The sequence below is a fragment of the Triticum dicoccoides genome, chromosome 3B (assembly GCF_002162155.2).
Source record: "Triticum dicoccoides isolate Atlit2015 ecotype Zavitan chromosome 3B, WEW_v2.0, whole genome shotgun sequence".
Taxonomy (NCBI): domain Eukaryota; kingdom Viridiplantae; phylum Streptophyta; class Magnoliopsida; order Poales; family Poaceae; genus Triticum; species Triticum dicoccoides.
This window is the reverse complement of record NC_041385.1, coordinates 477,796,121-477,807,948: the sequence shown is the minus strand read 5'-3', so window position 1 is coordinate 477,807,948 and position 11,828 is coordinate 477,796,121. Positions and strand designations below refer to the sequence as shown.

Below are 11,828 nucleotides of genomic sequence, written 5' to 3'. Positions count from 1 at the left end.
CGAAGCAAGTCGGGGCAGCCCAACACCCTTCCGGAGGGAGTAAGTTGCGGCCATCGCCGAGTGAGTGAAGAGTCATAGTGCGATACAGCGCGTGAGAGGGAGTGTGGGGATGTCATAAAGTTAGAGAGACAAGAGGTGGGGTTGGAGGGGGGAGAGGTCAGTAGTTCATGGCCGGTGGGATGGATATAATCTTTTGTTGTGCAACGGCTAAGAGCAACTCCAACCAGGCGACCCATTTTGTCCATCCATGTCTATTTGGGTCGTCGCGGACAAAAATAATGGCCCAACGTGCTGACCCATTCCCAAAACCCACCCGCTTCACGTCCACATGGACCCATTTTCCGACCCTAAAATGCGTCGGCGCGGACGCGCCGCACGTCTCCTCGGTGTCCACCCGCGGCCCCACATGTTGGTCGAGCCAACAACTGTAAGCGGCCATAATTAACGAAGCCACCTATCGAGGGCCCGCCAGGCAGTGTGTGGAAGGGCTACGTGCCCGTCCTTTTTTAATCGACGCATGCGACGGGGCCGGGCTCATGCACTCCCCGTACACATCTGGCCACATTTTCTCCCTCGTCGACGACCAGAAAACCCTAGCCAGCCAGCCAGCCTGAAATCCTAGCAAAGCCATGGGCATCTTTAGTGGGAAGGGAGGGAAGAACGGGAGGTTCAGCGCTAGGGCTCCCTCCTCCACCGTCGGCGGCTAGACACGGCACGCCACTACGGGAGCGAGAGCGGTTGTACATCTAGTCCACCAGGTGCGGTGGCACCGGGAGTACCGCCAGCCCCTGCCGTATCTGGGTGTGAACTTGTCGCACAGCTAGCATTTTGGACCCGTAACGCATCTCTATACCGGTGGTGCCGCAGTACACGCGGGTGCACACCGAGGAGGTTTCCCGGCGGCGTGATCTCCTTACGCCGGAACCGGCTCGAGGAGGACGCCCATTGTGATGGGCTGGAGCAAGCCCTTACTTTGTCCGCGGCGGGGGGACTCCGTCCATGCGCCCCTGTTCGTGCCCACCTTGAGCGCTGGAAGGCGCATTGGATCGCGAAGGAGGGGACCGACGCCGAACAATAGATGCGCCGGGAGCAGCATCTGCACCGCGACGAGGAGGCACTGCGGCGCGAGGTGGAAGAGCATGCCCGCCTCGCCTCAGCTAACGTCGGAGGAGGCTGCCCTGGTGGCCTACCAAGCCACGTTTGGTTGGGCTGGGCCGCCTCCCGTATTCATCCGCTTGGCCGACACAAACGGACGAAAAGTGGATAAGCGCGCGACCGTTTGGGTCGGCGCGTTGGAGTTTCTCTAAGATTTTTTACCATGGTTGGCGGTAAAAAAATAAAATGTCTGTACTGGAAGAAAAGTCAATGCTCAGCCCCCAAAAACACCCACGTCGTCAGGCTCCTGGCTCAGAGATGTCCTGACATTTCCTCAATTCGTCTCGATTGCATGTCATCGCGCAGACAAGGAGGGGCGGCCCGTGAACGCGCTCAGCAGAGGGGCCGGCAAAAACCCAGCTGTCATGGAAGGGACCTCGGCCATACCCTGCCCCAATCTGGACCAGGGAACTGGAGACGGACAACAGGGGTTGGCCTACGAAGACGTAGGAGCTCGGACCAAGGCAGGCCGGCATGGACCAATGCTTGGATCAGCATATCAATGGCGCTGCCGTTGATGTCGCCGGATCGACACCTGATCTGAACCAGGGCGCTGGAACCATGCGCAGATCCAAGCATTTGTTCATTTGCCGTCGCCATTGCCAGCCGGCACCATCGCGCTTGTCGCCCCCGTCCAGCCCGCTATGTGCCAGTGCCCCCGTACTGGCCTAGATAGCCGTCGGTGGAGGCGAGATGCCATGCCTTTCGTGTTACCCTTGAGCCTATAGAATTTGGAGCGGGTGAGACAATGCCACCGCTCCGGCCGCATGACCCCGACCTTGTCCAGTCGGTCCCATTAAAAACTTGCAGACACACTAGAATACGAGGCCATATCATGGCAAGTACTCCACTCTGTTGAACTCTCGACCAGCTAGCTAATTAAGTTGCTACATGCTCCAATTGCTAGTTCCTGCTGCCGTCGGCGGCATGCAGGCAGGATAGGCTGCAATTTTTTGACAGCGTTGAGTACTTGAGTTGACGGTGCGCTCGGAGCTCCTGAGAGCGCCAGCCTGCACGCAGCGTCGGGATGGCGGGATCTGGACACCACTGGGGACGGAGGGCTGCAGCGGCGTCGATCGGCTGCGATTTGTCTAATTAATTAGACGAAATATAATTACCAGTATGTCCTTAAGCCAAAATCTGACCGCCTCATACTGGCCAAATTGGATTAACTTAATACTACATGGTATCTTGACTAGTATAGTGTACTGTAACTTAAAAATGCAGTAGCAGCATGCTTGATCACGACTTATCCTCGATGCATGCAGTATAGTTGTGACTAGGGAGGTAGGGATTAAGCTGGCATTCAAGCAAGGGCCTGCTAGCGCAGAGCTCTGTGCTGCTATGCTATTGCTAGCACATACAGACACATCGATCGAACTGCCACATTTACTCGTTTTCACCAACCAGAGAGACGGACAACCTATCCTAAAAAAAGAGACGGACAACCTGAATAACGTGTTCTATGACTACATGACCGTGCAGAACCTATTCAATTCACCTAGACTAAAGATGGCAAGTCTTACACCCATGTTCCAGCGCGGCGCAGACCATTTTGCTCCTCTCAAACGGTGCCCAACTGTTCACAACTTGCTAGACGAAAATGTAAGTTTTTACACTATCAAACAAGTACCCGCACCCTAGAACTTTTCAAAAATAACCAGAAACAGTCGATTGATGAGCTGACCCAAAGCAGCCACTGGTGCACCCTGCTCCTTCAAAAAGGCGCGTCGTCACTTTGCCCAAATTACACCTGCAATACCCAAACAGTAGGTTTCCTTTCACAGCCCTGACACCAAAAAGGCTCGGCCCAGCTTTCCTCTCAGGTCGTGGCGAAATTCAACAAATGATAAAACTAAAACCTTATCCATCCAAAGGTTCGAATCTCAAAGCAAACGAAGGGTTCTGATAACAGCCACCCAGGCTAGTGTGGATAGCAAATCCATCTTCTCTCTCTTTCTCTCTCTCTATATATATAGCCGTCTATTCTACAATCGATGATAGAATAATATTCTGCAATAATCTCGTACTGCCCGGAATAAAGATCTGGTATTATTTCTGCATAACACAACCGTAGTTATTTTTCGTAAAGTCGGTACTACTCTTCTGTACTTGCGCAGTAATTCACTAATAGATTCTAAACCGTTAATCGGAATTGCGCGAATGATACACCGTTGGAAAGCTACAGAAAATTCTCAACTCTCATATATTGTAACTTGCTTCACTTTTTTTATTTTTTCATTATGAATTTTCAAAAAACAGAAATCATCACAAGCTGAATGAAAAGTGTTTCGAACGAAATTCTTTTAACCACTTATCGAAATGTAGAAAATGATATACCGTTGAAAAGCTACTGAAATTTACAAACATTTTCATGTTTTAAGTTTTTTCAAATTTTGCACAGTTTTGGAACAGCTTTGAAAATACTAAAAATCTGTTTTAGTAAAATGATCATGGATCATTTTTGAATATTGAAATGATGCAAATGATATGGCATTGGAAAGGTACTGAAATTCACATCTTTTTCGTGTATTAATGTTTTTCAAATTTTACATAATTTTTTAGCAGTTTTGAAAATACCGAGATTCATTCAAAATAGACGAACATTAATTATATATTAATTTTTTGACCACTTCTCGGAATAGCGCAAATGATATACCGTTGGAAAACTACTGAAATTTACAAACGTTTTTTTACTGCCCGACAATAAAGAAGTTTCTGTACTTCTCAAAGTGATTAAATTGTACTGCCCATAATTTTTTCCAGAGAACTCAAATTCCCTCCACATGTACCTTGTACTTCTATGGAATATGAGTTTCTTACTGCCCGATAATAATAATAATAATAATAATTGTACTCCTCGAAATGAATAAGTTCTACTGCTCGGATTTATTTTAAAAGAACACAATTTTGCCTTGTACTTTTGTGGAATATGAGTTTCGTACTGCTCTGCAATAAATTTTTTTGTATTACTCAAAATGATTAAATTGTATTGCTCGTAAATTATTTTACATAAGCCAGTTTCCTTTGACATGTATCTTGTACTTCTTGGGAATATCAGTTTCATACTTCTTGATCTTATAGGGTTTGTACTTCTCAATTACACAATTTTTATTAAGGCTAGTTTTGCATTTTTTTTATCTGCACTGCTGCTTCAAGATATTCTGTACCGCTACTCTTCACTACAGAGAACCTTTTTTGCATTTCCCTAAGCTTGCTAATTCCACAGCTCCAAGTAGCAGCTGCAAAAGATGAGTACCAAATTAGCATAAAGGACACCATGTACTGCTACTTCAAACTACTCGATACTTCTCTCAGTGTAACTATGGTACTCCCTCCCTAGCAGGAATAATTCTCAGCAGGTATACTTCCTCGCTCGCATGTTGTATTGCTCTGTACTTCTACCTAAATATTGTATGTACTTTCAATTACTGCTACCTTTGTACTTCCTGTCGAACACCTCGATGGTAGGGATACACAGGCTACTACCAGTCTATTTCGCCGCCGCTCGAGCTAATCCGCTACGGCGGGGCGCGCCTCCGCCCGGCGCCCCGTACCGCCGCCATCCATGGAGATCTCCCTGGACGCGCTGCTGGGTGTGCAGAGGCACGAGCAGGACCTGGCCTACCGCCTCGCGCAGGGCGTCTCGGGGCTGCTCCTCCACCTCCACGTGTAGACGCCGCAGCTCCCGTGGCCCGCCCCGCCTCTCAAGCTCCTCCCCTTCGACATCGAGCTCCCCGCCGCCCCCTTCACGGTCGGCGTCGACCTCCCGGCCGTGGCCGTCGCGTCCTTCGTGGAGATCGGCGGCAGGCTCGGGCAGGCCGGGTCCGACCTCGGCGCCTCTGTCGGCGGCGCTATGCAGCAGCTGTCGCGGCAGCTTCCCGCGCCGTTCCGCGCGCGGCGCCGGAAGTGGGAGGGGGCCGCCGTGCCGCCGAAGCCCGCGGCGGCGGTGGACGAGGGGGAAGCGAGGCTCGCCGCGGAGAGGGCTGCCGAGGGCGGGGTAGCCTTGGAGGGCGTCAGGGAAGGAGGCTCGGGTCGGGTCAGTCTCCGATTCAAAACTACCTTATATAGGGGCTTGCCTATTGTAGAATATTATTCTACAATCAGTTGTAGAATAGACCCACTAGAATATTATTCCCCTCCCTGGTAAGCGGAGTCGTACCGCTTCCAGCACTTCCAAGCAACATGCCCAACCTTGCCACAGATCTGGCACGTTGGTTTGGCAGCGGAGTTGTTGTTGAAGCCGCCACCGTTTCCTCCTGAATTGCCACGGCCACCCCCGCCGTTGGGCTTGTTGAAGCTCCGGCCGCGGTCACCACCGCCACCAGCTTGTTTGTTGTTGAAGGAGTGACCGCGGTCACCACCGCTGCCGCCGTTGCCGTTCTGCTTGTTGTTGAAGTTGGTGAAGCGCCCGCGTGATGCAGCGTTGGCGGAGGACTGGGAGGCTCCCCCGCGAAGGTTCATGCGTGTCTCGAAGCTCAGAAGCTGCGAGTACAGCTCCGGGACGGTTACAGATTCGACCCGTGAGCACATGGCAGAAACCACGGGATCGAATTCTTCCTCCAGCCCGGCAAGGATGTGTGAAACCACATCTTCTTCGTCCACCTTTTTTCCTGAAGCCATCAACTCATCACAAAGAGTTCTGATCTTACCAACATACTCCGTGATGGTGGAGTTGCCCATCTGAAGATTCGCCAGTGCGATCCTGACGTTGACGGACCGTGCTCGGGTATGCGAGGTGAGCATCCCTTGCACGGTGTTCCACAGCTCCGTGGCGGTGTGGCAGGTTGCCACCTGGATGGCCATCTCACGAGGTAACGTAGTCAGCAGATAGGAAAACACCTGCTGATCACGAGCATACCAGGTGCCAAACTCAGGGTTGGTGGCCTTCGACTTGGTCTTGCCGTCGCTGCTGGTCACCTCGATCGTCATGGGAGGCACTTCCTGCTCCAGATCGAGGAAGCCCGCCATCTGCGCCCCCCTGATGGCAGAGAGGACGGTGGCGTGCTAGAGAGCTTCGTTCCCCTTCGATAGCTTCTCTGTGGCGATGTGTGCAAAGGGAGATGAGGGGAACGTATTTGTGGATGACCTCGCCATGGATGAATCTGAGATAGGCTCTGATTACCATATAAGATTGCAAGGTGATGATGTGAAGCGTATGCCTCCTGGCAGGGACGTATGCGTGTTATATAACCAACAGAGAATACAAGATGCGGCGGCAGGTGGTTGAGTCTTGACCCCTAGTGCAAGCTCTACATGGATATCTACCAGCACCGGTTCCCTCTAACCACCTGCCTTGATACACAAGTTAACACACACGCACACACATCTACAATCGTGACAATGTCATGTTACAATGCAAGTCCATCATCTAACACAGGTCACCCGGCAGATAACCACGTACAATTTACTGCCTTACAATATGCCAACTTCAATACAACAGTCAAGCTGCCATACTCGCCTCTGCTGCCTCCGTCGAGCGAGATAAGTTTTTTGGTCTGTTGTGGCCTTGTGCAGGTCATGGTGTTTCTGACCTGCCGCCTGTGCAGATTCCTGATTATTGGGTCATCTTGCGTCTTGACAAATCTCAAGTTCTCGTGTGACACAACATGTGATACAGAAGACTAGTTACCAAGCTTGAGATCATGCAAAAAAGAGTTCTATGCACGTACGTGACATGCTGTTGCAGAGGAGGAACATGCAAGTCCCAAACTTTATAGGCAAGGGATACCCTGTTGAAGATGATACATCAATTGCATGCAACTGTTGATCATCAAATGTTTACATTAGATGAGTCATACCATCGCCAGTTTGTCTACGAAGTTATCCGGATTATCTGTCGTCCGGACAAATCCAGGTGCTATCTTCTCTATATATTTTATTAGAACATATTAAATTGTTTGAGAACAACTACTTTGGTCTATGATATTTTTTGCAGGACCATTATTCCATACAAAGGTGTTGCATAAAGGGTGCACGCCAACATTATTTTTGCACTAGTGCTTGTCTGTGCTATGCTGCTGGACGGATATGTGCGCAAGTCGCCGCCCCCGCTACATCTGCATGCGTGACTGACTCATCGTCCGCGTCCACATTTGTCTCGCCCGGGTCCGGGCCGTTTCCAACGCTATGGCCGTCTCTCGTGACCGCACCGTCTTACAACGCCACGGACGACTCACCCATCCGCTCTCGTGGCCGGTTCACGTGCCCGCGCCAGCTTACAACGAGGAGGACAAACTTGCTCGTCCGCACTGGCTTACAATGTCGCGGCCGGCTCGTCTGTTTGCTCCCGCGGCCGACTCGACCGTGATAGATTTCAACTTCACCATAGTGATCGTCAACACTGCGGCGGATAATTTCTGGCTTAACATATCAGGTGAAATCCATCCAGTATATTTTTATATTATATATTACTTTCTTTAAAACAGCAATTACTCCGGCTTGCGAAGTTATCTAATGCAGGACCCTAAACCGCCATATTGGTGCAAATGTAAAGGCCGTTAGAAAATTTTTGGCCTAAAAAGAAGGATCCCGGTTTAAAATCCGGTTTAAGAGGAGCTGTCTCCCACAAAGCTTTGAAGCTCTCAATATCCGGTTTAAGAATTTCCGGCTCAAAAGAATAATCTCTCGCAAGTTCGAGTTCTCAGAAAAAATTAAAGGGACCAAAGAGAGTCTGTTGCAAAAGCACAACTCAGGCATAGGTACCCTTTGGGCACTGCCCATAATATCACTTGGGGGCTTGGTCGTATTCGAACCATAGCTACACCTCTTGATCCGGCTATCAAGCCCATATCATAAGAGCATAGCTCTGGTTACCTCGGTAATCCGGCTATCAAGCCCATATCATAAGAGCACAGCTCTGGTTACCTCGGTAATCCGGCTATCAAGCCCATATCATAAGAGCACACCTCTGGTTACCTCGGTAATCCGGCTATCAAGCCCATATCATAAGAGCACCGCTCTGGTTACCTCGGTAATCCGGCTATCAAGCCCATATCATAAGAGCACAACTTTGGTTACCTCGGTAATCCGGCTATCAAGCCCATATCATAAGAGCACAACTCTGGTTACCTCAGTAATCCGGCTATCAAGCCAATATTATAACTTCATATGAGCACAGCTCTGATTACTTTAGTAATCCGACTATCAAGCCAAAATTCTAACTTCCTATGAGCATAGCTCTGACCTACTTGGAGGCTTAATGCCGGGGTTAAAGGGATCAAAGCGAGTCTATTGCATAGCACAGCTCAAACATAGGTACCCGGCCTTGATGGTTCACAATACATCCCTTGGGGGCTCCCTGATTCACAGAACATAGCTTTGATAACCACTTCTTGGTTTGAAATGCCAGTATATTTTTGATTGCGCCATTAGAATCATGCACTTATAAATCATTGGATTATTGCCCTCATTGGATATGGCAATGTAAACCGGCAGTATGAGCCAAATCTACAGATAAGGTATTCAAATCTTTAATAGCCAAACTTGGTTGGATTGTCATGAGGATATTGAATGACTGAGGTTTTCATACTGGATTATATTATTCAAATCTTAATAGCCAACATGGCTAGATTTTTATTATGGTTATCAATAACCAGTATTATGATTGAGGTTTTCAAAGTCGCTTCAGTGCAATGGCTATTATTTTATCAATGTATATAATTTATTCTACAATGGAAGGAATAGTCCCGAGTCGCTGCAGGCTTACGACCTGACACTTGGGGGCTACACTGTTCAAGTTGAGATTACATCAAATATGCAAGTCTCATGTCGCTGCAAGCATGCACCATGACACTTGGGGGCTAATGCAAAGTCATTTTTACTGGCCTTATTGAAGACCCACTCATCACATCATAATGAGCCGGCCCTTGGGGGCTACCAATTGCTCCTGTCAAAAAATTTAAGGTACACTAGTCTTAATCCATTATATTGAAAGATCCACTGCTTAGTTGGTAAAGCACAAAGCTCTTAACCTTGTGGACGTGGGTTCAAGCCCCATGATGGGGGTTACATTATATGATGTTCTTTTTAAAGAAGTATAAATAAAGTCCCAGCTCAATATTATCTTACTGAGCCGACCCTTGGGGGTTACACTGGTTGAAGTTTTTATGAGTATAAGGCAATTACAAGTCCCAGGTTGCTGCAAGCATGACAACCCAGCTCTTGGGGGCTACATATATGGAGTATTCAGTTTTTACTAGTGACTGAGATGAACAACATGGATTTCTTAAAAGTGGCAGTAATTATATGGAAACAAGTCTCAAATCATCACTTTGTTTTGTTCAAGACTTGGGGGCTACAGGTAATATGGATATAAGGGAGAAATATCTTCCAATTTTCAGTTTTGAGCAAACCAGATTGACCCGGTGTCTGCAATAATTATGACCCGGCGTCACCAACAATTATTGACCCGGCGTCACCAATCATTATGACCCGGTGTCTGCAACAATCATAACCTGGCGTCATCAATAATCATGAACCGGTGTTGGCAACAATCATGAACCGGCTTGGCAACAATCATGACCCGGAATTATCAGTTTTTATAACCCGACAATTTTGGCAATGATAAATCAGCAAGTTCTACATTTTCAAACCGGCTGATATCAGTTGAATATTTGAAGACCAATATTTTTGTCAAATCAGAGCATTGACGGCCAATTCAAATGGATTCTTTATTTACAAAATATCTTCTGCAAGCAAATTGATTATGAAGCTGGTCTATTGACTCGGATTTTTTAGAAGGAAGAAATGACAAGGACGTAAGGATGATCAAGTGCTGGTTTATAAGAATATTTAAACTGGAGCACAACCCGCCAAATTTGTTCTTGTGTTTATGTTGCAGATCAGTTTAACATGGATAAATCCAAATTAAACTTGGGGCTAATGTCGGGGATATACCCCACGGCATAACCGGCCGGAAGTATAACCCAGCCGGACTTGGCGACTCACTAATGACCTGCTCTGACTGGACGAATCACTAAGTGACCCGCCCGAGCCTAGCGACTCATTGGTAACCTGGCGAGCGGGTCAGAGGAACGACAAGACCCGGTGGCCCAGAAGGCAGTTTATGGAAGGCGGTTTAAGAGGAAAGCATAAGGAATATTCCCTTACAAAGGAAGCAAGACTAGGACTCCACTTGTAATAAAGTAATCCTAATCCTACTAGGACTAGTCATGTAACCCGCCCCTTCAACTTATATAAGGAGGGACAGGGCTCCCCAGAGAGGGACAAGCAAGAAGAAACAATCTCTAGGACTAGACACAAAGAGCCGGTTTACCAGCGACTCTCTCGTGATGATAATGAGACTTAGCCACAAACAACATGTAGGGTTGTTACCGGATGATGTTTCCCGGGGCCCAAAGCAGTCTAAATCATTGTCTTGTGTTGCGTCTCTCCATTCTGCTCAACCCCTCTCAAGCTACCACATAGATGCGTTGGCCTCACGACTAAGTCCTCACACTAGGACATCTGCCGTGACAATTCCACGACAGGTAACGAGGCACTTCCTCATGTCAAAGATCCGCATGTGCATCTCGTAGCATGTGTACACGCTCTTGGTCGCGAACCTGAGGTGATGTTCATCCAGTCGCCGCATCCAGGCCCTGTGCCAGGATACGAGACTTATTCTCTAGGCATCCTGCTTCATCTTTTCGAAGTAGGGGTCGATGATGGCCGAGGCAAGTTCAACCAGGGAGTCCTTCTTCGTGCTGCCACTACAAAAATAATACACTTCCGTGATGATACGTGTTTGTCACAGTAGGTCGTGTTTTTTGTCATGCATGTACATCCATGACGATTTTATGACAGATCCAAGATAGTCATACCTGTGCTGTCGTAGAAGTGTTCCATGACATTACCAAAATTATCATCACGGAAGTGTCCACTTCCATGACAATAAATCGCGCGTCACAGAAGTGCTTTCGTCAAGGGTGACCGACATGTGGCATCCATCGTACCGGAATGCCGTTAAGCTATCGGGTCCGATTTTGGATCCGATAACCCGTTAACAGCCCGGACCAATGGGGATTTTCCATGTGTAAAATCATCATTGGCTAGAGGAAACACGTGTCAGCCCCTCGTTGGCACAGGTGGCATGCATCCAATGGGCGAGATGCGCTTATGAAATGTTGACACGTGGACCGGCCCAAAAGTGGCCCATAAAGTTTAAATGGCCGACCCAACTAAAGGCCCACAAGATTGTGCGGTCCATAATGGGCCGGCCCAGCAAAAGGCCCACGAGATTTTGCGGGCCATAATGGGGCGGCCCAACTAAAGGCCCACAAGTTTTTGCAGGCCATAATGGGTCGACCTAGCTAAAGGCCCGTGAGATTTTGCGGGCCATAATGGGCCGGCCCAGCTAAAGGCCCCCAAGACTTTGTGGACCATAATGGGCCGGCCCAGCTAAAGGCCCACGAGATTCCGCCGCCCATAATGGGCCGGCCAGCTGAAGGGCCAAAAGATTTTGATGACACTAGTAGGCCGGCCGACTAATAGGCTGCCATGTTTTGGGCCAAATGCCGGCCCATATTTGATCTGGTCCATTAACAGCCTGCCACGTTCCGGGCCTAATAGAGGCCCATATGACATCGGGCCCGTTAAAAGCCTCCCATGTTCTGGGCCAAATTACGACGCTGATCTTGTCCGGACCTTTGAGAAGCTTTGGGCTAAATTAT

At 48.7% G+C, this 11,828-nt stretch overlaps 2 pseudogenes; one reads left to right on the top strand and one right to left on the bottom strand.

The window, feature by feature from the left end:
- The first annotated feature begins 4,723 nt into the window (after positions 1 to 4,723).
- On the top strand, positions 4,724 to 5,273 carry LOC119279590 (annotated as a pseudogene).
- Positions 5,274 to 5,624: 351 nt separating this feature from the next.
- Positions 5,625 to 5,763, bottom strand: LOC119282951 (annotated as a pseudogene).
- Positions 5,764 to 11,828: the final 6,065 nt, after the last annotated feature.